Raw genomic sequence first — 27,681 nt, forward strand, 5'->3', positions numbered from 1 at the left:
AGCGGAGGCTGGACAATGTTGCTTGCCAGCCAAGTGCCGTGTCCTCTGAAGCAGCGGTCGCTTCGATGCTTCTTATGTACAGCATTCAGAAATGAGGTCACAGATGACATACGGTAATCGAATGTAAGGCATTTCACGGTATCATTGTCACGAGGAACTAGGATGAAGGTCACTCGTTGACCGTTGCTGGTTGTTGTAGCGGTGAAAATCCACGGCAAGATCTTCAAGAGCAGTAGCGGAGGATAGACAAGGTTGCTTGCCAGCCAAGTGCCGTGCCCTCTGAAGCAGTGGTCGCTTCCATGCTTCTTATGTACAGCATTCAGAAATGAAGTCGCAGATGACATAAGGTAATCGAATGTAAGGCATTTCACGGCATCATTGTCACGAGGAATTCGGAAAAAGGCCAGTCGTTGACAGTTGCTGGTTGTTTTAGCGGTGAAAATCCACGGAAAATCTGAAAAAGCAGTAGCGTAGGGAGGCTGGACAATGTTGCTTGCCAGCCAAGTGCCGTGCCCTCTGAAGCAGTGGTGGCTTCGATGCTTTTTATGTACAGCATTCATAAATGACGTCGAAGATGACATACGGTAATCGAATGTAAGGCATTCCACGTTATCATTGTCACGAGGAACTCGGAAGAAGGCCAGTCGTTGACAGTTGCTGGTGTTTGTAGCGGTGAAAATCCACGCAAAATCTGCAAAAGCAGTAGCGGAGGCTAGACAATGTTGGTTGCCAGCCAAGTGCCGTGCCTTCTGAAGCAGTGATCGCTTCGATGCTTCTTCTGTACAGCAATCAGAAATGACGTCGCAGATGACATACGGTAATCGATTGTAAAGCATTCCACGTTATCATTGCCTCGAGGAACTCGGAAGAAGGCCAGTCGTTGACAGTTTCTGGTTTTTGTAGCGGTGAAAATCCACGGAAAATCTGTAAAAGCAGTAGCGGACACTAGACAATGTTGCTTGCCAGCCAAGTGCCGTGCCCTCTGAGGCAGTGATTGCTTCGATGCTTCTTATGTACAGCATTCAGAAATGACGTTGCAGATGAGATACAGTTGCTGGTTGTTGTAGCGGTGAAAATGCACGGAAAATCTGCAAAAGCAGTAGCGGAGGCTGGACAATGTTGCTTGCCAGCCAAGTGCCGTGTCCTCTGAAGCAGCGGTCGCTTCGATGCTTCTTATGTACAGCATTCAGAAATGAGGTCACAGATGACATACGGTAATCGAATGTAAGGCATTTCACGGTATCATTGCCACGAGGAACTCGGAAGAAGGCCAGTCGTTGACAGTTGCTGGTTGTTGTAGCGGTGAAAATCCACGGAAAATCTGCAAAAGCAGTAGCGGAGGCTAGACAATGTTGCTTGCCAGCCAAGGGCCGTGCCCTCTGAAGCAGTGATCGCTTCGATGCTTCTTATGTGCGTCATTCATTAATGACGTCGCAGATGACATACGGTAATCGAATGTAAGGCATTCCACGTTAACATTGTCACGAGGAACTCGGAAGAAGGCCAGTCGTTGACAGTTGCTGGTTGTTGTAGCGGTGAAAATCCACGGAAAATCTGTAAAAGCAGTAGCGGAGGCTAGACAATGTTGCTTGCCAGCCAAGGGCCTTGCCCTCTGAAGCAGTGATCGCTTCGATGCTTCTTATGTGCAGCATTCAGAAATGACGTCGCAGATGACATACGGTAATCGAATGTAAGGCATTCCACGTTATCATTGTCACGAGGGACTCGGAAGAAGGCCAGTCGTTGACAGTTGCTGGTTGTTGTAGCGGTGAAAATCCACAGAAAATCTGTAAAAGCAGTAGCGGAGGCTAGAGAATGTTGCTTGCCAGCCAAGGGCCGTGCCCTCTGAAGCAGTGATCGCTTCGATGCTTCTTATGTGCAGCATTCAGAAATGACGTCGCAGATGACATACGGTATTCTAATGTAAGGCATTCCACGTTATCATTGTCACGAGGAACTCGGAAGAAGGCCAGTCGTTGACAGTTGCTGGTTGTTGTAGCGGTGAAAATCCACGGAATATCTGTAAAAGCAGTAGCGGAGGCTAGACAATGTTGCTTGCCAGCCAGGGGCCGTGCCCTCTGAAGCAGTGATCGCTTTGATGCTTCTCATGTGCAGCATTCAGAAATGACGTCGCAGATGACATACGGTAATCGAATGTAAGGCATTCCACGTTATCATTGTCACGAGGAACTCGGAAGAAGGCCAGTCGTTGACAGTTGCTGGTTGTTGTAGCGGTGAAAATCCACGGAAAATCTGTAAAAGCAGTAGCGGAGGCTAGACAATGTTGCTTGCCAGCCAAGGGCCGTGCCCTCTGAAGCAGTGATCGCTTCGATGCTTCTTATGTGCAGCATTCAGAAATGACGTCGCAGATGACATACGGTAATCGAATGTAAGGCATTCCACGTTATTAGTGTCACGAGGAACTCGGAAGAAGGCCAGTCGTTGACAGTTTCTGGTTGTTGTAGCGGTGAAAATCCACGGAAAATCTGCAAAAGCAGTAGCGGAGGGTAGGCAATGTTGCTTGCCAGCCAAGGGCCGTGCCCTCTGAAGCAGTGATCGCTTCGATGCTTCTTAGGTGCAGCATTCAGAAATGACGTCGCAGATGACATACGGTAATCGAATGTAAGGCATTCCACGTTATCATTGTCACGAGGAACTCGGAAGAAGGCCAGTCGTTGACAGTTGCTGGTTTTTGTAGCAGTGAAAATCCACGGAAAATCTGTAAAAGCAGTAGCGGAGGCTAGACAATGTTGCTTGCCAGCCAAGGGCCGTGCCCTCTGAAGCAGTGATCGCTTCGATGCTTCTTATGTGCAGCATTCAGAAATGACGTCGCAGATGACATACGGTAATCGAATGTAAGGCATTCCACGTTATCATTGTCACGAGGAACTCGGAAGAAGGCCAGTCGTTGACAGTTGCTGGTTGTTGTAGCGGTGAAAATCCACGGAAAATCTGTAAAAGCAGTAGCGGAGGCTAGACAATGTTGCTTGCCAGCCAAGGGCCGTGCCCTCTGAAGCAGTGATCGCTTCGATGCTTCTTATGTGCAGCATTCAGAAATGACGTCGCAGATGACATACGGTAACCGAATGTAAGGCATTCCACGTTATCAGTGTCACGAGGAACTCGGAAGAAGGCCAGTCGTTGACAGTTGCTGGTTGTTGTAGCGGTGAAAATCCACGGAAAATCTGTAAAAGCAGTAGCGGAGGCTGGACAATGTTGCTTGCCAGCAAGGGCCGTGCCCTCTGAAGCAGTGATCGCTTCGATGCTTCTTATGTGCAGCATTCAGAAATGACGTCGCAGATGACATACGGTAGTCGAATGTAAGGCATTCCACGTTATCATTGTCACGAGGAACTCGAAAGAAGGCCAGTCGTTTACAGTTGCTGGTTGTTGTAGCGGTGAAAATCCACGGAAAATCTGCAAAAGCAGTAGCGGAGGCTAGACAATGTTGCTTGCCAGCCAAGGGCCGTGCCCTCTGAAGCAGTGATCGCTTCGATGCTTCTTATGTGCGTCATTCAGAAATGACGTCGCAGATACATACGGTAATGGAATGTAAGGCATTCCACGTTATCAATGTCACGAGGAACTCGGAAGAAGGCCAGTCGTTGACAGTTTCTGGTTGTTGTAGCGGTGAAAATCCACGGAAAATCTGCAAAAGCAGTAGTGGATGCTTAGACATGTTGCTTGCTAGCCAAGTGCCTTCCCCTCTGAAGCAGTGGTCGCTTCGATGCTTCTTATGTACAGCAATCAGAAATGACGTCGCAGATGACGTACGGTAATCGATTGTAAAGCATTCCACGTTATCATTGCCTCGAGGAACTCAGAAGAAGGCCAGTCGTTGACAGTTTCTGGTTGTTATAGCGGTGAAAATCCACGGAAAATCTGTAAAAGCAGTAGCGGAGACTAGACAATGTTGCTTGCCAGCCAAGTGCCGTGCGCTCTTAAGCAGTGGTCGCTTCGATAATTCTTATGTACAGCATTCAGAAATCACGTCGCAGATGACATACGGTAATCGAATCTAAGGCATTTCACGGTATCATTGTCACGAGGAATTCGGAAGAAAGCCAGTCGTTGACAGTTGTTGGTTGTTATAGCGGTGAAAATACAAGGAAAGTCTGCAAAAGTATTAGCGGAGGATAGACAATGTTGCTTGCCAGCCAAGTGCCGTGCCCTCTGAAGCAGTGATTGCTTCGATGCTTCTTATGTACAGCATTCAGAAATGACGTTGCAGATGAGATACAGTTGCTGGTTGTTGTAGCGGTGAAAATGCACGGAAAATCTGCAAAAGCAGTAGCGGAGGCTAGACAATGTTGCTTGCCAGCCAAGTGCCGTGCCCTCTGAAGCAGTGGTTGCTTCGATGCTTCTTATGTACATCATTGAGAATTGACGTCGCAGATGAGATACGGTAATCGAATGTAGGGCATTCACGGTATCATTGTCACGAGGAACTCGGAAGAAGGCCACTCGTTGACCGTTGCTGGTTGTTGTAGCGGTGAAAATCCACGGCAAGATCTTCAAGAGCAGTAGCGGAAGATAGACAATGTTGCTTGCCAGCCAAGTCCCGTGCCCTCAGAAGCAGTGATCGCTGCGATGCTCCTTATGTACAGCAATCAGAGATGACGTCGCAAATGACATAAGGTAATCGAGCGTAAGGCATTCCACGTTACCATTGTCACGAGGCACTAGGAAGAAGGCCAGTCGTTGACGGTTGCTGGTTTTTGTAGCAGTGAAAATCCGCGTCAAAATCTGCAAAAGCAGTAGTGGATGCTTAGACATGTTGCTTGCTAGCCAAGTGCCTTCCCCTCTGAAGCAGCGGTCGCTGCGATGCTCCTTATGTACAGCATTCAGAAATGATGTCGCAGATGACATACGGTAATCGTATGTAAGGCATTTCACGGTATCGTTGCCACGATGAACTCGGAAGAAGGCCAGTCGTTGATAGTTGCTGGTTGTTGTAGCGGTGAAAATCCACGGAAAATCTGCAAAAGCAGTAGCGGAGGCTAGACAATGTTGCTTGCCAGCCAAGTGCCGTGCCCTCTGAAGCAGTGGTTGCTTCGATGCTTCTTATGTACAGCATTCAGAAATGACGTTGCAGATGAGATACAGTTGCTGGTTGTTGTAGCGGTGAAAATGCACGGAAAATCTGCAAAAGCAGTAGCGGAGGCTGGACAATGTTGCTTGCCAGCCAAGTGCCGTGCCCTCTGAAGCAGCGGTCGCTTCGATGCTTCTTATGTACAGCATTAAGAAATGAGGTCACAGATGACATACGGTAATCGAATGTAAGGCATTTCACGGTATCATTGCCTCGAGGAACTCGGAAGAAGGCCAGTCGTTGACAGTTTCTGGTTGTTGTAGCGGTGAAAATCCACGGAAAATCTGCAAAATCAGTAGCGGAGGCTAGACAATATTGCTTGCCAGCCAAGTGCCGTGCCCTCTGAAGCAGTGGTTGCTTCGATGCTTCTTATGTACAGCATTCAGAAATGACGTTGCAGATGAGATACAGTTGCTGGTTGTTGTAGCGGTGAAAATGCACGGAAAATCTGCAAAAGCAGTAGCGGAGGCTGGACAATGTTGCTTGCCAGCCAAGTGCCGTGCCCTCTGAAGCAGCGGTCGCTTCGATGCTTCTTATGTACAGCATTCAGAAATGAGGTCACATATGACATACGGTAATCGAATGTAAGGCATTTCACGGTATCATTGCCTCGAGGAACTCGGAAGAAGGCCAGTGGTTGACAGTTTCTGGTTGTTGTAGCGGTGAAAATCCACGGAAAATCTGCAAAAGCAGTAGCGGAGGCTAGACAATGTTGCTTGCCAGCCAAGTGCCGTGCCCTCTGAAGCAGTGGTTGCTTCGATGCTTCTTATGTACAGCATTCAGAAATGACGTTGCAGATGAGATACAGTTGCTGGTTGTTGTAGCGGTGAAAATGCACGGAAAATCTGCAAAAGCAGTAGCGGAGGCTGGACAATGTTGCTTGCCAGCCAAGGGCCGTGCCCTCTGAAGCAGTGATCGCTTCGATGCTTCTTATGTGCGTCATTCAGAAATGACGTCGCAGATGACATACGGTAATCGAATGTAAGGCATTCCAGGTTATCATTGTCACGAGAAACTCGGAAGAAGGCCAGTCGTTGACAGCTGCTGGTTGTTGTAGCGGTGAAAATCCACGGAAAATCTGCAAAAGCAGTAGCGGAGGCTGGACAATGTCGCTTGCCAGCAAAGTGCCGTGCCCTCTGAAGCAGTGGTTGCTTCGATGCTTCTTATGTAGAGCATTCAGAAATGACGTTGCAGATGAGATACAGTTGCTGGTTGTTGTAGCAGTGAAAATGCACGGAAAATCTGCAAAAGCAGTAGCGGAGGCTAGACAATGTTGCTTGCCAGCCAAGGGCCTTGCCCTCTGAAGCAGTGATCGCTTCGATGCTTCTTATGTGCAGCATTCAGAAATGACGTCGCAGATGACATACGGTAATCGAATGTAAGGCATTCCACGTTATCATTGTCACGAGGAACTCGGAAGAAGGCCAGTCGTTGACAGTTGCTGGTTGTTGTAGCGGTGAAAATCCACGGAAAATCTGTAAAAGCAGTAGCGGAGGCTAGACAATGTTGCTTGCCAGCCAAGGGCCGTGCCCTGTGAAGCAGTGATCGCTTCGATGCTTCTTATGTACAGCAATCAGAAATGACGTCGCAGATGACGTACGGTAATCGATTGTAAAGCATTCCACGTTATCATTGCCTCGAGGAACTCGGAAGAAGGCCAGTCGTTGACAGTTTCTGGTTGTTGTAGCGGTGAAAATCCACGGAAAATCTGCAAAAGCAGTAGTGGATGCTTAGACATGTTGCTTGCTAGCCAAGTGCCTTCCCCTCTGAAGCAGTGGTCGCTTCGATGCTTCTTATGTACAGCAATCAGAAATGACGTCGCAGATGACGTACGGTAATCGATTGTAAAGCATTCCACGTTATCATTGCCTCGAGGAACTCAGAAGAAGGCCAGTCGTTGACAGTTTCTGGTTGTTGTAGCGGTGAAAATCCACGGAAAATCTGTAAAACCAGTAGCGGAGACTAGACAATGTTGCTTGCCAGCCAAGTGCCGTGCGCTCTTAAGCAGTGGTCGCTTCGATAATTCTTATGTACAGCATTCAGAAATCACGTCGCAGATGACATACGGTAATCGAATCTAAGGCATTTCACGGTATCATTGTCACGAGGAATTCGGAAGAAGGCCAGTCGTTGACAGTTGTTGGTTGTTATAGCGGTGAAAATACACGGAAAGTCTGCAAAAGTATAAGCGGAGGATAGACAATGTTGCTTGCCAGCCAAGTGCCGTGCCCTCTGAAGCAGTGATTGCTTCGATGCTTCTTATGTACAGCATTCAGAAATGACGTTGCAGATGAGATACAGTTGCTGGTTGTTGTAGCGGTGAAAATGCACGGAAAATCTGCAAAAGCAGTAGCGGAGGCTAGACAATGTTGCTTGCCAGCCAAGTGCCGTGCCCTCTGAAGCAGTGGTTGCTTCGATGCTTCTTATGTACATCATTGAGAATTGACGTCGCAGATGAGATACGGTAATCGAATGTAGGGCATTCACGGTATCATTGTCACGAGGAACTCGGAAGAAGGCCACTCGTTGACCGTTGCTGGTTGTTGTAACGGTGAAAATCCACAGCAAGATCTTCAAGAGCAGTAGCGGAGGATAGACAATGTTGCTTGCCAGGCAAGTGCCGTGCCCTCAGAAGCAGTGATCGCTGCGATGCTCCTTATGTACAGCAATCAGAGATGACGTCGCAAATGACATAAGGTAATCGAGCGTAAGGCATTCCACGTTACCATTGTCACGAGGCACTAGGAAGAAGGCCAGTCGTTGACGGTTGCTGGTTTTTGTAGCAGTGAAAATCCGCGTCAAAATCTGCAAAAGGAGTAGTGAATGCTTAGACATGTTGCTTGCTAGCCAAGTGCCTTCCCCTCTGAAGCAGCGGTCGCTGCGATGCTCCTTATGTACAGCATTCAGAAATGATGTCGCAGATGACATACGGTAATCGTATGTAAGGCATTTCACGGTATCGTTGCCACGATGAACTCGGAAGAAGGCCAGTCGTTGATAGTTGCTGGTTGTTGTAGCGGTGAAAATCCACGGAAAATCTGCAAAAGCAGTAGCGGAGGCTAGACAATGTTGCTTGCCAGCCAAGTGCCATGCCCTCTGAAGCAGTGGTTGCTTCGATGCTTCTTATGTACAGCATTCAGAAATGACGTTGCAGATGAGATACAGTTGCTGGTTGTTGTAGCAGTGAAAATGCACGGAAAATCTGCAAAAGCAGTAGCGGAGGCTAGACAATGTTGCTTGCCAGCCAAGTGCCGTGCCCTCTGAAGCAATGGTTGCTTCGATGCTTCTTATGTACATCATTGAGAATTGACGTCGCAGATGAAATACGGTAATCGAATGTAGGGCATTTCACGGTATCATTGTCACGAGGAACTCGGAAGAAGGTCACTCGTTGACCGTTGCTGGTTGTTGTAGCGGTGAAAATCCACGGCAAGATCTTCAAGAGCAGTAGCGGAGGATAGACAAGGTTGCTTGCCAGCCAAGTGCCGTGCCCTCTGAAGCAGTGGTCGCTTCCATGCTTCTTATGTGCAGCATTCAGAAATGACGTCGCAGATGACATACGGTAATCGAATGTAAGGCATTCCACGTTATCATTGTCACGAGGAACTCGAAAGAAGGCCAGTCGTTGACAGTTGCTGGTTGTTGTAGCGGTGAAAATCCACGGAAAATCTGCAAAAGCAGTAGCGGAGGCTAGACAATGTTGCTTGCCAGCCAAGTGCCGTGCCCTCTGAGGCAGTGATTGCTTCGATGCTTCTTATGTACAGCATTCAGAAATGACGTTGCAGATGAGATACAGTTGCTGGTTGTTGTAGCGGTGAAAATGCACGGAAAATCTGCAAAAGCAGTAGCGGAGGCAGGACAATGTTGCTTGCCAGCCAAGTGCCGTGTCCTCTGAAGCAGCGGTCGCTTCGATGCTTCTTATGTACAGCATTCAGAAATGAGGTCACAGATGACATACGGTAATCGAATGTAAGGCATTTCACGGTATCATTGCCACGAGGAACTCGGAAGAAGGCCAGTCGTTGACAGTTGCTGGTTGTTGTAGCGGTGAAAATCCACGGAAAATCTGCAAAAGCAGTAGCGGAGGCTAGACAATGTTGCTTGCCAGCCAAGTGCCGTGCCCTCTGAAGCAGTGGTCGCTTCCATGTTTCTTATGTACAGCATTCAGAAATGAAGTCGCAAATGACATAAGGTAATCGATTGTAAGGCATTTCACGGCATCATTGTCACGAGGAATTCGAAAGAAGGCCAGTCGTTGACAGTTGCTGGTTGTTGTAGCGGTGAAAATCTACGGAAAATCTGAAAAAGCAGTAGCGGAGGCTGGACAATGTTGCTTGCCAGCCAAGTGCCGTGCCCTCTGAAGCACTGGTGGCTTCGATGCTTTTTATGTACAGCATTCATAATGACGTCGAAGATGACATACGGTAATCGAATGTAAGGCATTCCACGTTATCATTGTCACGAGGAACTCGGAAGAAGGCCAGTCGTTGACAGTTGCTGGTTGTTGTAGCGGTGAAAATCCACGGAAAATCTGCAAAAGCAGTAGCGGAGGCTAGACAATGTTGCTTGCCAGCCAAGGGCCGTGGCCTCTGAAGCAGTGATTGCTTCGATGCTTCTTATGTACAGCATTCAGAAATTACGTTGCAGATGAGATACAGTTGATGGTTGTTGTAGCAGTGAAAATGCACGGAAAATCTGCAAAAGCAGTAGCGGAGGCTAGACAATGTTGCTTGCCAGCGAAGTGCCGTGCCCTCTGAAGCAGTGGTTGCTTCGATGCTTCTTATGTACATCATTGAGAATTGACGTCGCAGATGAAATACGGTAATCGAATGTAGGGCATTTCACGGTATCATTGTCACGAGGAACTCGGAAGAAGGTCACTCGTTGACCGTTGCTGGTTGTTGTAGCGGTGAAAATCCACGGCAAGATCTTCAAGAGCAGTAGCGGAGGATAGACAAGGTTGCTTGCCAGCCAAGTGCCGTGCCCTCTGAAGCAGTGGTCGCTTCCATGCTTCTTATGTACAGCATTCAGAAATGAAGTCGCAGATGATATAAGGTAATCGAATGTAAGGGGTTTCACGGCATCATTGTCACGAGGAATTCGGAAGAAGGCCAGTCTTTGACAGTTGCTGGTTGTTGTAGCGGTGAAAATCCACGGAAAATCTGAAAAAGCAGTAGCGTAGGGAGGCTGGACAATGTTGCTTGAAAGCCAAGTGCCGTGCCCTCTGAAGCAGTGGTGGCTTCGATGCTTTTTATGTACATCATTCATAAATGACGTCGAAGATGACATACGGTAATCGAATGTAAGGCATTCCACGTTATCATTGTCACGAGGAACTCGGAAGAAGGCCAGTCGTTGACAGTTGCTGGTGTTTGTAGCGGTGAAAATCCACGGAAAATCTGCAAAAGCAGTAGCGGAGGCTAGACAATGTTGCTTGCCAGCCAAGTGCCGTGCCTTCTGAAGCAGTGATCGCTTCGATGCTTCTTCTGTACAGCAATCAGAAATGACGTCGCAGATGACATACGGTAATCGATTGTAAAGCATTCCACGTTATCATTGCCTCGAGGAACTCGGAAGAAGGCCAGTCGTTGACAGTTTCTGGTTGTTGTAGCGGTGAAAATCCACGGAAAATCTGTAAAAGCAGTAGCGGACACTAGACAATGTTGCTTGCTAGCCAAGTGCCGTGTCCTCTGAAGCAGCGGTCGCTTCGATGCTTCTTATGTACAGCATTCAGAAATGAGGTCACAGATGACATACGGTAATCGAATGTAAGGCATTTCACGGTATCATTGCCACGAGGAACTCGGAAGAAGGTCACTCGTTGACCGTTGCTGGTTGTTGTAGCGGTGAAAATCCACGGCAAGATCTTCAAGAGCAGTAGCGGAGGATAGACAAGGTTGCTTGCCAGCCAAGTGCCGTGCCCTCTGAAGCAGTGGTCGCTTCCATGCTTCTTATGTACAGCATTCAGAAATGAAGTCGCAGATGACATAAGGTAATCGAATGTAAGGGGTTTCACGGCATCATTGTCACGAGGAATTCGGAAGAAGGCCAGTCGTTGACAGTTGCTGGTTGTTGTAGCGGTGAAAATCCACGGAAAATCTGAAAAAGCAGTAGCGTAGGGAGGCTGGACAATGTTGCTTGCCAGCCAAGTGCCGTGCCCTCTGAAGCAGTGGTGCCTTCGATGCTTTTTATGTACAGCATTCATAAATGACGTCGAAGATGACATACGGTAATCGAATGTAAGGCATTCCACGTTATCATTGTCACGAGGAACTCGGAAGAAGGCCAGTCGTTGACAGTTGCTGGTTGTTGTAGCGGTGAAAATCCACGGAAAATCTGTAAAAGCAGTAGCGGAGGCTAGACAATGTTGCTTGCTAGCCAAGGGCCTTGCCCTCTGAAGCAGTGATCGCTTCGATGCTTCTTATGTGCAGCATTCAGAAATGACGTCGCAGATGACATACGGTAATCGAATGTAAGGCATTCCACGTTATCATTGTCACGAGGAACTCGGAAGAAGGCCAGTCGTTGACAGTTGCTGGTTGTTGTAGCGGTGAAAATCCACAGAAAATCTGTAAAAGCAGTAGCGGAGGCTAGAGAATGTTGCTTGCCAGCCAAGGGCCGTGCCCTCTGAAGCAGTGATCGCTTCGATGCTTCTTATGTGCAGCATTCAGAAATGACGTCGCAGATGACATACGGTAATCGAATGTAAGGCATTCCACGTTATCATTGTCACGAGGAACTCGGAAGAAGGCCAGTCGTTGACAGTTGCTGGTTGTTGTAGCGGTGAAAATCCACGGAATATCTGTAAAAGCAGTAGCGGAGGCTAGACAATGTTGCTTGCCAGCCAAGGGCCGTGCCCTCTGAAGCAGTGATCGCTTCGATGCTTCTCATGTGCAGCATTCAGAAATGACGTCGCAGATGACATACGGTAATCGAATGTAAGGCATTCCACGTTATCATTGTCACGAGGAACTCGGAAGAAGGCCAGTCGTTGACAGTTGCTGGTTGTTGTAGCGGTGAAAATCCACGGAAAATCTGCAAAAGCAGTAGCGGAGGCTAGACAATGTTGCTTGCCAGCCAAGGGCCGTGCCCTCTGAAGCAGTGATCGCTTCGATGCTTCTTATGTGCAGCATTCAGAAATGACGTCGCAGATGACATACGGTAATCGAATGTAAGGCATTCCACGTGATCATTGTCACGAGGAACTCGGAAGAAGGCCAGTCGTTGACAGTTGCTGGTTGTTGTAGCGGTGAAAATCCACGGAAAATCTGTAAAAGCAGTAGCGGAGGCTAGACAATGTTGCTTGCCAGCCAAGGGCCGTGCCCTCTGAAGCAGTGATCGCTTCGATGCTTCTTATGTGCAGCATTCAGAAATGACGTCGCATATGACATACGGTAATCGAATGTAAGGCATTCCACGTTATCAGTGTCACGAGGAACTCGGAAGAAGGCCAGTCGTTGACAGTTGCTGGTTGTTGTAGCGGTGAAAATCCACGGAAAATCTGTAAAAGCAGTAGCGGAGGCTAGACAATGTTGCTTGCCAGCCAAGGGCCGTGCCCTCTGAAGCAGTGATCGCTTCGATGCTTCTTATGTGCAGCATTCAGAAATGACGTCGCAGATGACATACGGTAATCGAATGTAAGGCATTCCACGTTATCATTGTCACGAGGAACTCGGAAGAAGGCCAGTCGTTGACAGTTGCTGGTTGTTGCAGCGGTGAAAATCCACGTAAAATCTGTAAAAGCAGTAGCGGAGGCTAGACAATGTTGCTTGCCAGCCAAGGGCCTTGCCCTCTGAAGCAGTGATCGCTTCGATGCTTCTTATGTGCAGCATTCAGAAATGATGTCGCAGATGACATACGGTAGTCGAATGTAAGGCATTCCACGTTATCATTGCCACGAGGAACTCGAAAGAAGGCCAGTCGTTTACAGTTGCTGGTTGTTGTAGCGGTGAAAATCCAAGGAAAATCTGCAAAAGCAGTAGCGGAGGCTAGACAATGTTGCTTGCCAGCCAAGGGCCGTGCCCTCTGAAGCAGTGATCGCTTCGATGCTTCTTATGTGCAGCATTCAGAAATGACGTCGCAGATGACATACGGTAATCGAATGTAAGGCATTCCACGTGATCATTGTCACGAGGAACTCGGAAGAAGGCCAGTCGTTGACAGTTGCTGGTTGTTGTAGCGGTGAAAATCCACGGAAAATCTGTAAAAGCAGTAGCGGAGGCTAGACAATGTTGCTTGCCAGCCAAGGGCCGTGCCCTCTGAAGCAGTGATCGCTTCGATGCTTCTTATGTGCAGCATTCAGAAATGACGTCGCAGATGACATACGGTAATCGAATGTAAGGCATTCCACGTTATCAGTGTCACGAGGAACTCGGAAGAAGGCCAGTCGTTGACAGTTGCTGGTTGTTGTAGCGGTGAAAATCCACGGAAAATCTGTAAAAGCAGTAGCGGAGGCTAGACAATGTTGCTTGCCAGCCAAGGGCCGTGCCCTCTGAAGCAGTGATCGCTTCGATGCTTCTTATGTGCAGCATTCAGAAATGACGTCGCAGATGACATACGGTAATCGAATGTAAGGCATTCCACGTTATCATTGTCACGAGGAACTCGGAAGAAGGCCAGTCGTTGACAGTTGCTGGTTGTTGCAGCGGTGAAAATCCACGTAAAATCTGTAAAAGCAGTAGCGGAGGCTAGACAATGTTGCTTGCCAGCCAAGGGCCTTGCCCTCTGAAGCAGTGATCGCTTCGATGCTTCTTATGTGCAGCATTCAGAAATGATGTCGCAGATGACATACGGTAGTCGAATGTAAGGCATTCCACGTTATCATTGTCACGTGGAACTCGAAAGAAGGCCAGTCGTTTACAGTTGCTGGTTGTTGTAGCGGTGAAAATCCACGGAAAATCTGCAAAAGCAGTAGCGGAGGCTAGACAATGTTGCTTGCCAGCCAAGGGCCGTGCCCTCTGAAGCAGTGATCGCTTCGATGCTTCTTATGTGCGTCATTCAGAAATGACGTCGCAGATGACATACGGTAATCGAATGTAAGGCATTCCACGTTATCAATGTCACGAGGAACTCGGAAGAAGGCCAGTCGTTGACAGTTGCTGGTTGTTGCAGCGGTGAAAATCCACGGAAAATCTGTAAAAGCAGTAGCGCAGGCTAGACAATGTTGCTTGCCAGCCAAGGGCCTTGCCCTCTGAAGCAGTGATCGCTTCGATGCTTCTTATGTGCAGCATTCAGAAATGACGTCGCAGATGACATACGGTAATCGAATGTAAGGCAATCCACGTTATCATTGTCACGAGGAACTCGAAAGAAGGCCAGTCGTTGACAGTTGCTGGTTGTTGTAGCGGTGAAAATCCACGGAAAATCTGCAAAAGCAGTAGCGGAGGCTAGACAATGTTGCTTGCCAGCCAAGTGCCGTGCCCTCTGAGGCAGTGATTGCTTCGATGCTTCTTATGTACGGCATTCAGAAATGACGTTGCAGATGAGATACGGTTTCTGGTTATTGTAGCGGTGAAAATGCACGGAAAATCTGCAAAAGCAGTAGCGGAGGCTGGACAATGTTGCTTGCCAGCCAAGTGCCGTGTCCTCTGAAGCAGCGGTCGCTTCGATGCTTCTTATGTACAGCATTCAGAAATGAGGTCACAGATGACATACGGTAATCGAATGTAAGGCATTTCACGGTATCATTGCCACGAGGAACTCGGAAGAAGGCCAGTCGTTGACAGTTGCTGGTTGTTGTAGCGGTGAAAATCCACGGAAAATCTGCAAAAGCAGTAGCGGATGCTAGACAATGTTGCTTGCCAGCCAAGGGCCGTGCCCTCTGAAGCAGTGGTCGCTGCGATGCTCCTTATGTACAGCAATCAGAGATGACGTCGAAGATGATATACTGTAATCGAATGTAAGGCATTTCACGGTATCATTGCCACGAAGAACTCGGAAGAAGGCCAGTCGTTGACAGTTGCTGGTTGTTGTAGCGGTGAAAATCCACGGAAAATCTGTAAAAGCAGTAGCGGAGGCTAGACAATGTTGCTTGCCAGCCAAGGGCCTTGCCCTCTGAAGCAGTGATCGCTTCGATGCTTCTTATGTGCAGCATTCAGAAATGACGTCGCAGATGACATACGGTAATCGAATGTAAGGCATTCCACGTTATCATTGTCACGAGGAACTCGGAAGAAGGCCAGTCGTCGACTGTTGCTGGTTGTTGTAGCGGTGAAAATCCACGGAAAATCTGTAAAAGCAGTAGCGGAGGCTAGACAATGTTGCTTGCCAGCCAAGGGCCTTGCCCTCTGAAGCAGTGATCGCTTCGATGCTTCTTATGTGCAGCATTCAGAAATGACGTCGCAGATGACATACGGTAATCGAATGTAAGGCATTCCACGTTATCATTGTCACGAGGAACTCGGAAGAAGGCCAGTCGTTGACAGTTGCTGGTTGTTGTAGCGGTGAAAATCCACGGAAAATCTGTAAAAGCAGTAGCGGAGACTAGACAATGTTGCTTGCCAGCCAAGTGCCGTGCCCTCTGAAGCAGTGATTGCTTCGATGCTTCTTATGTACAGCATTCAGAAATGACGTTGCAGATGAGATACGGTAATCGAATGTAGGGCATTTCACGGTATCATTGTCACGAGGAACTCGGAGGAAGGCCACTCGTTGACCGTTGCTGGTTGTTGTAGCGGTGAAAATCGACGACAAGATCTTCAAGAGCAGTAGCGGAGGATAGACAATGTTGCTTGCCAGCCAAGTGCCGTGCCCTCTGAAGCAGTGGTCGCTTCGATGCTTCTTATGTACAGCATTCAGAAATGAAGTCGCAGATGACATAAGGTAATCGAATGTAAGGCATTTCACGGTATCATCGTCACGAGGAAATCGGAAGAAGGCCAGTCGTTGACAGTTGCTGGTTGCTGTAGCGGTGAAAATACACGGAAAATCTGCAAAAGCAGTAGCGGAGGATAGACAATGTTGCTTGCCAGTAAAGTGCTGTGCCCTCTGAAGCAGTGGTTGCTTCGATGCTTCTTATGTGCAGCATTGAGAATTGACGTCGCAGATGAGATACGGTAATCGAATGTAGGGCATTTCACAGTATCATTGTCACGAGGAACTCGGAAGAAGGCCACTCGTTGACCTTTGCTGGTTGTTGTAGCGGTGAAAATCCACGGCAAGATCTTCAGGAGCAGTAGCGGAGGATAGACAATGTTGCTTGCCAGCCAAGTGCCGTGCCCTCTGAAGCAGTGGTTGCTTGGATGCTTCTTATGTACAGCATTCAGAAATGAAGTCGCAGATGACATAAGGTAATCGAATGTAAGGCATTTCACGGTATCATCGTCACGAGGAAATCGGAAGAAGGCCAGTCGTTGACAGTTGCTGGTTGCTGTAGCGGTGAAAATACACGGAAAATCTGCAAAAGCAGTAGCGGAGGATAGACAATGTTGCTTGCCAGTAAAGTGCCGTGCCCTCTGAAGCAGTGGTCGCTTCTGTGCTTCTTATGTACAGCATTCAGAAATGAGGTCGCAGATGACATACGGTAATCGAATGTAAGCCATTTCACGGTATCATTGTCACGAGGAACTCGGAAGAAGGCCACTCGTTGACCGTTGCTGGTTGTTGTAGCGGTCAAAATCCACGGCAAGATCTTCAATAGCAGTAGCGGAGGATAGACAATGTGGCTTGCCAACCAAGTGCCGTGCCCTCTGAAGCAGTGGTCGCTTCGATGCTTCTTATGTGCAGCATTCAGAAATGACGTCGCAGATGACATACGGTAATCGAATGTAAGGCATTCCACGTTATCATTGTCACGAGGAACTCGGAAGAAGGCCAGTCGTTGACTGTTGCTGGCTGTTGCAGGGGTGAAAATCCACGGAAAATCTGTAAAAGCAGTAGCGGAGGCTGGACTATGTTGCCTGCCAGCCAAGTGCCGTGCTCTCTGAAGCAGTGGTCGCTTCGATGCTTCTTATGCACAGCATTCAGAAATGAGGTCGCAGAGGACATACGGTAATCGAATCTAAAGCACATCACGGTATCATTGCCACGAGGAACTCGGAAGAAGGCCAGTCGTTGACAGTTGCTGGTTGTTATAGCGGTGAAAATCCACGGAAAATCTGTAAAAGCAGTAGCGGAGGCTAGACAATGTTGATTGCCAGCCAAGGGCCGTGCCCTCTGAAGCAGTGATCGCTTCGATGCTTCTTATGTGCAGCATTCAGAAATGACGTCGCAGATGACATTCGGTAATCGAATGTAAGGCATTCCACGTTATCATTGTCACGAGGAACTCGGAAGAAGGCCAGTAGTTGGCAGTTGCTGGTTGTTGTAGCGGTGAAAATCCACGGAAAATCTGCAAAAGCAGTAGCGGAGGGTAGACAATGTTGCTTGCCAGCCAAGGGCCGTGCCCTCTGAAGCAGTGATCGCTTCGATGCTTCTTATGTGCAGCATTCAGAAATGACGTCGCAGATGACATACGGTAATCGAATGTAAGGCATTCCACGTTATCATTGTCACGAGGAACTCGGAAGAAGGCCAGTCGTTGACAGTTGCTGGTTTTTGTAGCAGTGAAAATTCACGGAAAATCTGTAAAAGCAGTAGCGGAGGCTAGACAATGTTGCTTGCCAGCCAAGGGCCGTGCCCTCTGAAGCAGTGATCGCTTCGATGCTTCTTATGTGCAGCATTCAGAAATGACGTCGCAGATGACATACGGTAATCGAATGTAAGGCATTCCACGTTATCATTGTCACGAGGAACTCGGAAGAAGGCCAGTCGTTGACAGTTGCTGGTTGTTGTAGCGGTGAAAATCCACGGAAAATCTGTAAAAGCAGTAGCGGAGGCTAGACAATGTTGCTTGCCAGCCAAGGGCCGTGCCCTCTGAAGCAGTGATCGCTTCGATGCTTCTTATGTGCAGCATTCAGAAATGACGTCGCAGATAACATACGGTAATCGAATGTAAGGCATTCCACGTGATCATTGTCACGAGGAACTCGGAAGAAGGCCAGTCGTTGACAGTTGCTGGTTGTTGTAGCGGTGAAAATCCACGGAAAATCTGCAAAAGCAGTAGCGGAGGGTAGACAATGTTGCTTGCCAGCCAAGGGCCGTGCCCTCTGAAGCAGTGATCGCTTCGATGCTTCTTATGTGCAGCATTCAGAAATGACGTCGCAGATGACATACGGTAATCGAAAGTAAGGCATTCCACGTTATCATTGTCACGAGGAACTCGGAAGAAGGCCAGTCGTTGACAGTTGCTGGCTGTTGCAGCGGTGAAAATCCACGTAAAATCTGTAAAAGCAGTAGCGGAGGCTAGACAATGTTGCTTGCCAGCCAAGGGCCTTGCCCTCTGAAGCAGTGATCGCTTCGGTGCTTCTTATGTGCAGCATTCAGAAATGATGTCGCAGATGACATACGGTAGTCGAATGTAAGGCATTCCACGTTATCATTGTCACGAGGAACTCGAAAGAAGGCCAGTCGTTTACAGTTGCTGGTTGTTGTAGCGGTGAAAATCCACGGAAAATCTGCAAAAGCAGTAGCGGAGGCTAGACAATGTTGCTTGCCAGCCAAGGGCCGTGCCCTCTGAAGCAGTGATCGCTTCGATGCTTCTTATGTGCGTCATTCAGAAATGACGTCGCAGATGACATACGGTAATCGAATGTAAGGCATTCCACGTTATCAATGTCACGAGGAACTCGGAAGAAGGCCAGTCGTTGACAGTTGCTGGTTGTTGCAGCGGTGAAAATCCACGGAAAATCTGTAAAAGCAGTAGCGGAGGCTAGACAATGTTGCTTGCCAGCCAAGGGCCTTGCCCTCTGAAGCAGTGATCGCTTCGATGCTTCTTATGTGCAGCATTCAGAAATGACGTCGCAGATGACATACGGTAATCGAATGTAAGGCATTCCACGTTATCATTGTCACGAGGAACTCGAAAGAAGGCCAGTCGTTGACAGTTGCTGGTTGTTGTAGCGGTGAAAATCCACGGAAAATCTGCAAAAGCAGTAGCGGAGGCTAGACAATGTTGCTTGCCAGCCAAGTGCCGTGCCCTCTGATTCAGTGATTGCTTCGATGCTTCTTATGTACGGCATTCAGAAATGACGTTGCAGATGAGATACGGTTTCTGGTTATTGTAGCGGTGAAAATGCACGGAAAATCTGCAAAAGCAGTAGCGGAGGCTGGACAATGTTGCTTGCCAGCCAAGTGCCGTGTCCTCTGAAGCAGCGGTCGCTTCGATGCTTCTTATGTACAGCATTCAGAAATGAGGTCACAGATGACATACGGTAATCGAATGTAAGGCATTTCACGGTATCATTGCCACGAGGAACTCGGAAGAAGGCCAGTCGTTGACAGTTGCTGGTTGTTGTAGCGGTGAAAATCCACGGAAAATCTGCAAAAGCAGTAGCGGAGGCTAGACAATGTTGCTTGCCAGCCAAGGGCCGTGCCCTCTGAAGCAGTGGTCGCTGCGATGCTCCTTATGTACAGCAATCAGAGATGACGTCGAAGATGATATACTGTAATCGAATGTAAGGCATTTCACGGTATCATTGCCACGAAGAACTCGGAAGAAGGCCAGTCGTTGACAGTTGCTGGTTGTTGTAGCGGTGAAAATCCACGGAAAATCTGTAAAAGCAGTAGCGGAGGCTAGACAATGTTGCTTGCCAGCCAAGGGCCTTGCCCTCTGAAGCAGTGATCGCTTCGATGCTTCTTATGTGCAGCATTCAGAAATGACGTCGCAGATGACATACGGTAATCGAATGTAAGGCATTCCACGTTATCATTGTCACGAGGAACTCGGAAGAAGGCCAGTCGTTGACTGTTGCTGGTTGTTGTAGCGGTGAAAATCCACGGAAAATCTGTAAAAGCAGTAGCGGAGGCTAGACAATGTTGCTTGCCAGCCAAGGGCCTTGCCCTCTGAAGCAGTGATCGCTTCGATGCTTCTTATGTGCAGCATTCAGAAATGACGTCGCAGATGACATACGGTAATCGAATGTAAGGCATTCCACGTTATCATTGTCACGAGGAACTCGGAAGAAGGCCAGTCGTTGACTGTTGCTGGCTGTTGCAGGGGTGAAAATCCACGGAAAATCTGTAAAAGCAGTAGCGGAGGCTGGACTATGTTGCCTGCCAGCCAAGTGCCGTGCTCTCTGAAGCAGTGGTCGCTTCGATGCTTCTTATGCACAGCATTCAGAAATGAGGTCGCAGAGGACATACGGTAATCGAATCTAAAGCACATCACGGTATCATTGCCACGAGGAACTCGGAAGAAGGCCAGTCGTTGACAGTTGCTGGTTGTTATAGCGGTGAAAATCCACGGAAAATCTGTAAAAGCAGTAGCGGAGGCTAGACAATGTTGATTGCCAGCCAAGGGCCGTGCCCTCTGAAGCAGTGATCGCTTCGATGCTTCTTAAGTGCAGCATTCAGAAATGACGTCGCAGATGACATTCGGTAATCGAATGTAAGGCATTCCACGTTATCATTGTCACGAGGAACTCGGAAGAAGGCCAGTAGTTGGCAGTTGCTGGTTGTTGTAGCGGTGAAAATCCACGGAAAATCTGCAAAAGCAGTAGCGGAGGGTAGACAATGTTGCTTGCCAGCCAAGGGCCGTGCCCTCTGAAGCAGTGATCGCTTCGATGCTTCTTATGTGCAGCATTCAGAAATGACGTCGCAGATGACATACGGTAATCGAATGTAAGGCATTCCACGTTATCATTGTCACGAGGAACTCGGAAGAAGGCCAGTCGTTGACAGTTGCTGGTTTTTGTAGCAGTGAAAATTCACGGAAAATCTGTAAAAGCAGTAGCGGAGGCTAGACAATGTTGCTTGCCAGCCAAGGGCCGTGCCCTCTGAAGCAGTGATCGCTTCGATGCTTCTTATGTGCAGCATTCAGAAATGACGTCGCAGATGACATACGGTAATCGAATGTAAGGCATTCCACGTTATCATTGTCACGAGGAACTCGGAAGAAGGCCAGTCGTTGACAGTTGCTGGTTGTTGTAGCGGTGAAAATCCACGGAAAATCTGTAAAAGCAGTAGCGGAGGCTAGACAATGTTGCTTGCCAGCCAAGGGCCGTGCCCTCTGAAGCAGTGATCGCTTCGATGCTTCTTATGTGCAGCATTCAGAAATGACGTCGCAGATAACATACGGTAATCGAATGTAAGGCATTCCACGTTATCAGTGTGACGAAGAACTCGGAAGAAGGCCAGTCGTTGACAGTTGCTGGTTGTTGTAGCGGTGAAAATCCACGGAAAATCTGTAAAAGCAGTAGCGGAGGCTAGACAATGTTGCTTGCCAGCCAAGGGCCGTGCCCTCTGAAGCAGTGATCGCTTCGATGCTTCTTATGTGCAGCATTCAGAAATGACGTCGCAGATGACATACGGTAATCGAAAGTAAGGCATTCCACGTTATCATTGTCACGAGGAACTCGGAAGAAGGCCAGTCGTTGACAGTTGCTGGCTGTTGCAGCGGTGAAAATCCACGTAAAATCTGTAAAAGCAGTAGCGGAGGCTAGACAATGTTGCTTGCCAGCCAAGGGCCTTGCCCTCTGAAGCAGTGATCGCTTCGGTGCTTCTTATGTGCAGCATTCAGAAATGATGTCGCAGATGACATACGGTAGTCGAATGTAAGGCATTCCACGTTATCATTGTCACGAGGAACTCGAAAGAAGGCCAGTCGTTTACAGTTGCTGGTTGTTGTAGCGGTGAAAATCCACGGAAAATCTGCAAAAGCAGTAGCGGAGGCTAGACAATGTTGCTTGCCAGCCAAGGGCCGTGCCCTCTGAAGCAGTGATCGCTTCGATGCTTCTTATGTGCGTCATTCAGAAATGACGTCGCAGATGACATACGGTAATCGAATGTAAGGCATTCCACGTTATCAATGTCACGAGGAACTCGGAAGAAGGCCAGTCGTTGACAGTTGCTGGTTGTTGCAGCGGTGAAAATCCACGGAAAATCTGTAAAAGCAGTAGCGGAGGCTAGACAATGTTGCTTGCCAGCCAAGGGCCTTGCCCTCTGAAGCAGTGATCGCTTCGATGCTTCTTATGTGCAGCATTCAGAAATGACGTCGCAGATGACATACGGTAATCGAATGTAAGGCATTCCACGTTATCATTGTCACGAGGAACTCGAAAGAAGGCCAGTCGTTGACAGTTGCTGGTTGTTGTAGCGGTGAAAATCCACGGAAAATCTGCAAAAGCAGTAGCGGAGGCTAGACAATGTTGCTTGCCAGCCAAGTGCCGTGCCCTCTGATTCAGTGATTGCTTCGATGCTTCTTATGTACGGCATTCAGAAATGACGTTGCAGATGAGATACGGTTTCTGGTTATTGTAGCGGTGAAAATGCACGGAAAATCTGCAAAAGCAGTAGCGGAGGCTGGACAATGTTGCTTGCCAGCCAAGTGCCGTGTCCTCTGAAGCAGCGGTCGCTTCGATGCTTCTTATGTACAGCATTCAGAAATGAGGTCACAGATGACATACGGTAATCGAATGTAAGGCATTTCACGGTATCATTGCCACGAGGAACTCGGAAGAAGGCCAGTCGTTGACAGTTGCTGGTTGTTGTAGCGGTGAAAATCCACGGAAAATCTGCAAAAGCAGTAGCGGAGGCTAGACAATGTTGCTTGCCAGCCAAGGGCCGTGCCCTCTGAAGCAGTGGTCGCTGCGATGCTCCTTATGTACAGCAATCAGAGATGACGTCGAAGATGATATACTGTAATCGAATGTAAGGCATTTCACGGTATCATTGCCACGAAGAACTCGGAAGAAGGCCAGTCGTTGACAGTTGCTGGTTGTTGTAGCGGTGAAAATCCACGGAAAATCTGTAAAAGCAGTAGCGGAGGCTAGACAATGTTGCTTGCCAGCCAAGGGCCTTGCCCTCTGAAGCAGTGATCGCTTCGATGCTTCTTATGTGCAGCATTCAGAAATGACGTCGCAGATGACATACGGTAATCGAATGTAAGGCATTCCACGTTATCATTGTCACGAGGAACTCGGAAGAAGGCCAGTCGTTGACTGTTGCTGGTTGTTGTAGCGGTGAAAATCCACGGAAAATCTGTAAAAGCAGTAGCGGAGGCTAGACAATGTTGCTTGCCAGCCAAGGGCCTTGCCCTCTGAAGCAGTGATCGCTTCGATGCTTCTTATGTGCAGCATTCAGAAATGACGTCGCAGATGACATACGGTAATCGAATGTAAGGCATTCCACGTTATCATTGTCACGAGGAACTCGGAAGAAGGCCAGTCGTTGACAGTTGCTGGTTGTTGTAGCGGTGAAAATCCACGGAAAATCTGTAAAAGCAGTAGCGGAGACTAGACAATGTTGCTTGCCAGCCAAGTGCCGTGCCCTCTGAAGCAGTGATTGCTTCGATGCTTCTTATGTACAGCATTCAGAAATGACGTTGCAGATGAGATACAGTTGCTGGTTGTTGTAGCGGTGAAAATGCACGGAAAATCTGCAAAAGCAGTAGTGGAGGCTAGACAATGTTGCTTGCCAGCCAAGTGTCGTGCCCTCTGAAGCAGTGGTTGCTTCGATGCTTCTTATGTACATCATTGAGAATTGACGTCGCAAATGAGATACGGTAATCGAATGTAGGGCATTTCACGGTATCATTGTCACGAGGAACTCGGAGGAAGGCCACTCGTTGACCGTTGCTGGTTGTTGTAGCGGTGAAAATCCACGACAAGATCTTCAAGAGCAGTAGCGGAGGATAGACAATGTTGCTTGCCAGCCAAGTGCCGTGCCCTCTGAAGCAGTGGTCGCTTCGATGCTTCTTATGTACAGCATTCAGAAATGAAGTCGCAGATGACATAAGGTAATCGAATGTAAGGCATTTCACGGTATCATCGTCACGAGGAAATCGGAAGAAGGCCAGTCGTTGACAGTTGCTGGTTGCTGTAGCGGTGAAAATACACGGAAAATCTGCAAAAGCAGTAGCGGAGGATAGACAATGTTGCTTGCCAGTAAAGTGCTGTGCCCTCTGAAGCAGTGATCGCTTCGATGCTTCTTATGTGCAGCATTCAGAAATGACGTCGCAGATGACATACGGTAATCGAATGTAAGGCATTCCACGTGATCATTGTCACGAGGAACTCGGAAGAAGGCCAGTCGTTGACAGTTGCTGGTTGTTGTAGCGGTGAAAATCCACGGAAAATCTGTAAAAGCAGTAGCGGAGGCTAGACAATGTTGCTTGCCAGCCAAGGGCCGTGCCCTCTGAAGCAGTGATCGCTTCGATGCTTCTTATGTGCAGCATTCAGAAATGACGTCGCATATGACATACGGTAATCGAATGTAAGGCATTCCACGTTATCAGTGTCACGAGGAACTCGGAAGAAGGCCAGTCGTTGACAGTTGCTGGTTGTTGTAGCGGTGAAAATCCACGGAAAATCTGTAAAAGCAGTAGCGGAGGCTAGACAATGTTGCTTGCCAGCCAAGGGCCGTGCCCTCTGAAGCAGTGATCGCTTCGATGCTTCTTATGTGCAGCATTCAGAAATGACGTCGCAGATGACATACGGTAATCGAATGTAAGGCATTCCACGTTATCATTGTCACGAGGAACTCGGAAGAAGGCCAGTCGTTGACAGTTGCTGGTTGTTGCAGCGGTGAAAATCCACGTAAAATCTGTAAAAGCAGTAGCGGAGGCTAGACAATGTTGCTTGCCAGCCAAGGGCCTTGCCCTCTGAAGCAGTGATCGCTTCGATGCTTCTTATGTGCAGCATTCAGAAATGATGTCGCAGATGACATACGGTAGTCGAATGTAAGGCATTCCACGTTATCATTGCCACGAGGAACTCGAAAGAAGGCCAGTCGTTTACAGTTGCTGGTTGTTGTAGCGGTGAAAATCCACGGAAAATCTGCAAAAGCAGTAGCGGAGGCTAGACAATGTTGCTTGCCAGCCAAGGGCCGTGCCCTCTGAAGCAGTGATCGCTTCGATGCTTCTTATGTGCAGCATTCAGAAATGACGTCGCAGATGACATACGGTAATCGAATGTAAGGCATTCCACGTGATCATTGTCACGAGGAACTCGGAAGAAGGCCAGTCGTTGACAGTTGCTGGTTGTTGTAGCGGTGAAAATCCACGGAAAATCTGTAAAAGCAGTAGCGGAGGCTAGACAATGTTGCTTGCCAGCCAAGGGCCGTGCCCTCTGAAGCAGTGATCGCTTCGATGCTTCTTATGTGCAGCATTCAGAAATGACGTCGCAGATGACATACGGTAATCGAATGTAAGGCATTCCACGTTATCATTGTCACGAGGAACTCGGAAGAAGGCCAGTCGTTGACAGTTGCTGGTTGTTGCAGCGGTGAAAATCCACGTAAAATCTGTAAAAGCAGTAGCGGAGGCTAGACAATGTTGCTTGCCAGCCAAGGGCCTTGCCCTCTGAAGCAGTGATCGCTTCGATGCTTCTTATGTGCAGCATTCAGAAATGATGTCGCAGATGACATACGGTAGTCGAATGTAAGGCATTCCACGTTATCATTGTCATGAGGAACTCGAAAGAAGGCCAGTCGTTTACAGTTGCTGGTTGTTGTAGCGGTGAAAATCCACGGAAAATCTGCAAAAGCAGTAGCGGAGGCTAGACAATGTTGCTTGCCAGCCAAGGGCCGTGCCCTCTGAAGCAGTGATCGCTTCGATGCTTCTTATGTGCGTCATTCAGAAATGACGTTGCAGATGAGATACGGTTTCTGGTTATTGTAGCGGTGAAAATGCACGGAAAATCTGCAAAAGCAGTAGCGGAGGCTGGACAATGTTGCTTGCCAGCCAAGTGCCGTGTCCTCTGAAGCAGCGGTCGCTTCGATGCTTCTTATGTACAGCATTCAGAAATGAGGTCACAGATGACATACGGTAATCGAATGTAAGGCATTTCACGGTATCATTGCCACGAGGAACTCGGAAGAAGGCCAGTCGTTGACAGTTGCTGGTTGTTGTAGCGGTGAAAATCCACGGAAAATCTGCAAAAGCAGTAGCGGAGGCTAGACAATGTTGCTTGCCAGCCAAGGGCCGTGCCCTCTGAAGCAGTGGTCGCTGCGATGCTCCTTATGTACAGCAATCAGAGATGACGTCGAAGATGATATACTGTAATCGAATGTAAGGCATTTCACGGTATCATTGCCACGAAGAACTCGGAAGAAGGCCAGTCGTTGACAGTTGCTGGTTGTTGTAGCGGTGAAAATCCACGGAAAATCTGTAAAAGCAGTAGCGGAGGCTAGACAATGTTGCTTGCCAGCCAAGGGCCTTGCCCTCTGAAGCAGTGATCGCTTCGATGCTTCTTATGTGCAGCATTCAGAAATGACGTCGCAGATGACATACGGTAATCGAATGTAAGGCATTCCACGTTATCATTGTCACGAGGAACTCGGAAGAAGGCCAGTCGTTGACTGTTGCTTGTTGTTGTAGCGGTGAAAATCCACGGAACATCTGTAAAAGCAGTAGCGGAGGCTAGACAATGTTGCTTGCCAGCCAAGGGCCTTGCCCTCTGAAGCAGTGATCGCTTCGATGCTTCTTATGTGCAGCATTCAGAAATGACGTCGCAGATGACATACGGTAATCGAATGTAAGGCATTCCACGTTATCATTGTCACGAGGAACTCGGAAGAAGGCCAGTCGTTGACAGTTGCTGGTTGTTGTAGCGGTGAAAATCCACGGAAAATCTGTAAAAGCAGTAGCGGAGACTAGACAATGTTGCTTGCCAGCCAAGTGCCGTGCCCTCTGAAGCAGTGATTGCTTCGATGCTTCTTATGTACAGCATTCAGAAATGACGTTGCAGATGAGATACAGTTGCTGGTTGTTGTAGCGGTGAAAATGCACGGAAAATCTGCAAAAGCAGTAGTGGAGGCTAGACAATGTTGCTTGCCAGCCAAGTGTCGTGCCCTCTGAAGCAGTGGTTGCTTCGATGCTTCTTATGTACATCATTGAGAATTGACGTCGCAAATGAGATACGGTAATCGAATGTAGGGCATTTCACGGTATCATTGTCACGAGGAACTCGGAGGAAGGCCACTCGTTGACCGTTGCTGGTTGTTGTAGCGGTGAAAATCCACGACAAGATCTTCAAGAGCAGTAGCGGAGGATAGACAATGTTGCTTGCCAGCCAAGTGCCGTGCCCTCTGAAGCAGTGGTCGCTTCGATGCTTCTTATGTACAGCATTCAGAAATGAAGTCGCAGATGACATAAGGTAATCGAATGTAAGGCATTTCACGGTATCATCGTCACGAGGAAATCGGAAGAAGGCCAGTCGTTGACAGTTGCTGGTTGCTGTAGCGGTGAAAATACACGGAAAATCTGCAAAAGCAGTAGCGGAGGATAGACAATGTTGCTTGCCAGTAAAGTGCTGTGCCCTCTGAAGCAGTGGTTGCTTCGATGCTTCTTATGTGCAGCATTGAGAATTGACGTCGCAGATGAGATACGGTAATCGAATGTAGGGCATTTCACAGTATCATTGTCACGAGGAACTCGGAAGAAGGCCACTCGTTGACCTTTGCTGGTTGTTGTAGCGGTGAAAATCCACGGCAAGATCTTCAGGAGCAGTAGCGGAGGATAGACAATGTTGCTTGCCAGCCAAGTGCCGTGCCCTCTGAAGCAGTGGTTGCTTGGATGCTTCTTATGTACAGCATTCAGAAATGAAGTCGCAGAT

The sequence above is a fragment of the Amblyomma americanum genome, chromosome 11 (assembly GCF_052857255.1).
Source record: "Amblyomma americanum isolate KBUSLIRL-KWMA chromosome 11, ASM5285725v1, whole genome shotgun sequence".
Classification (NCBI taxonomy): domain Eukaryota; kingdom Metazoa; phylum Arthropoda; class Arachnida; order Ixodida; family Ixodidae; genus Amblyomma; species Amblyomma americanum.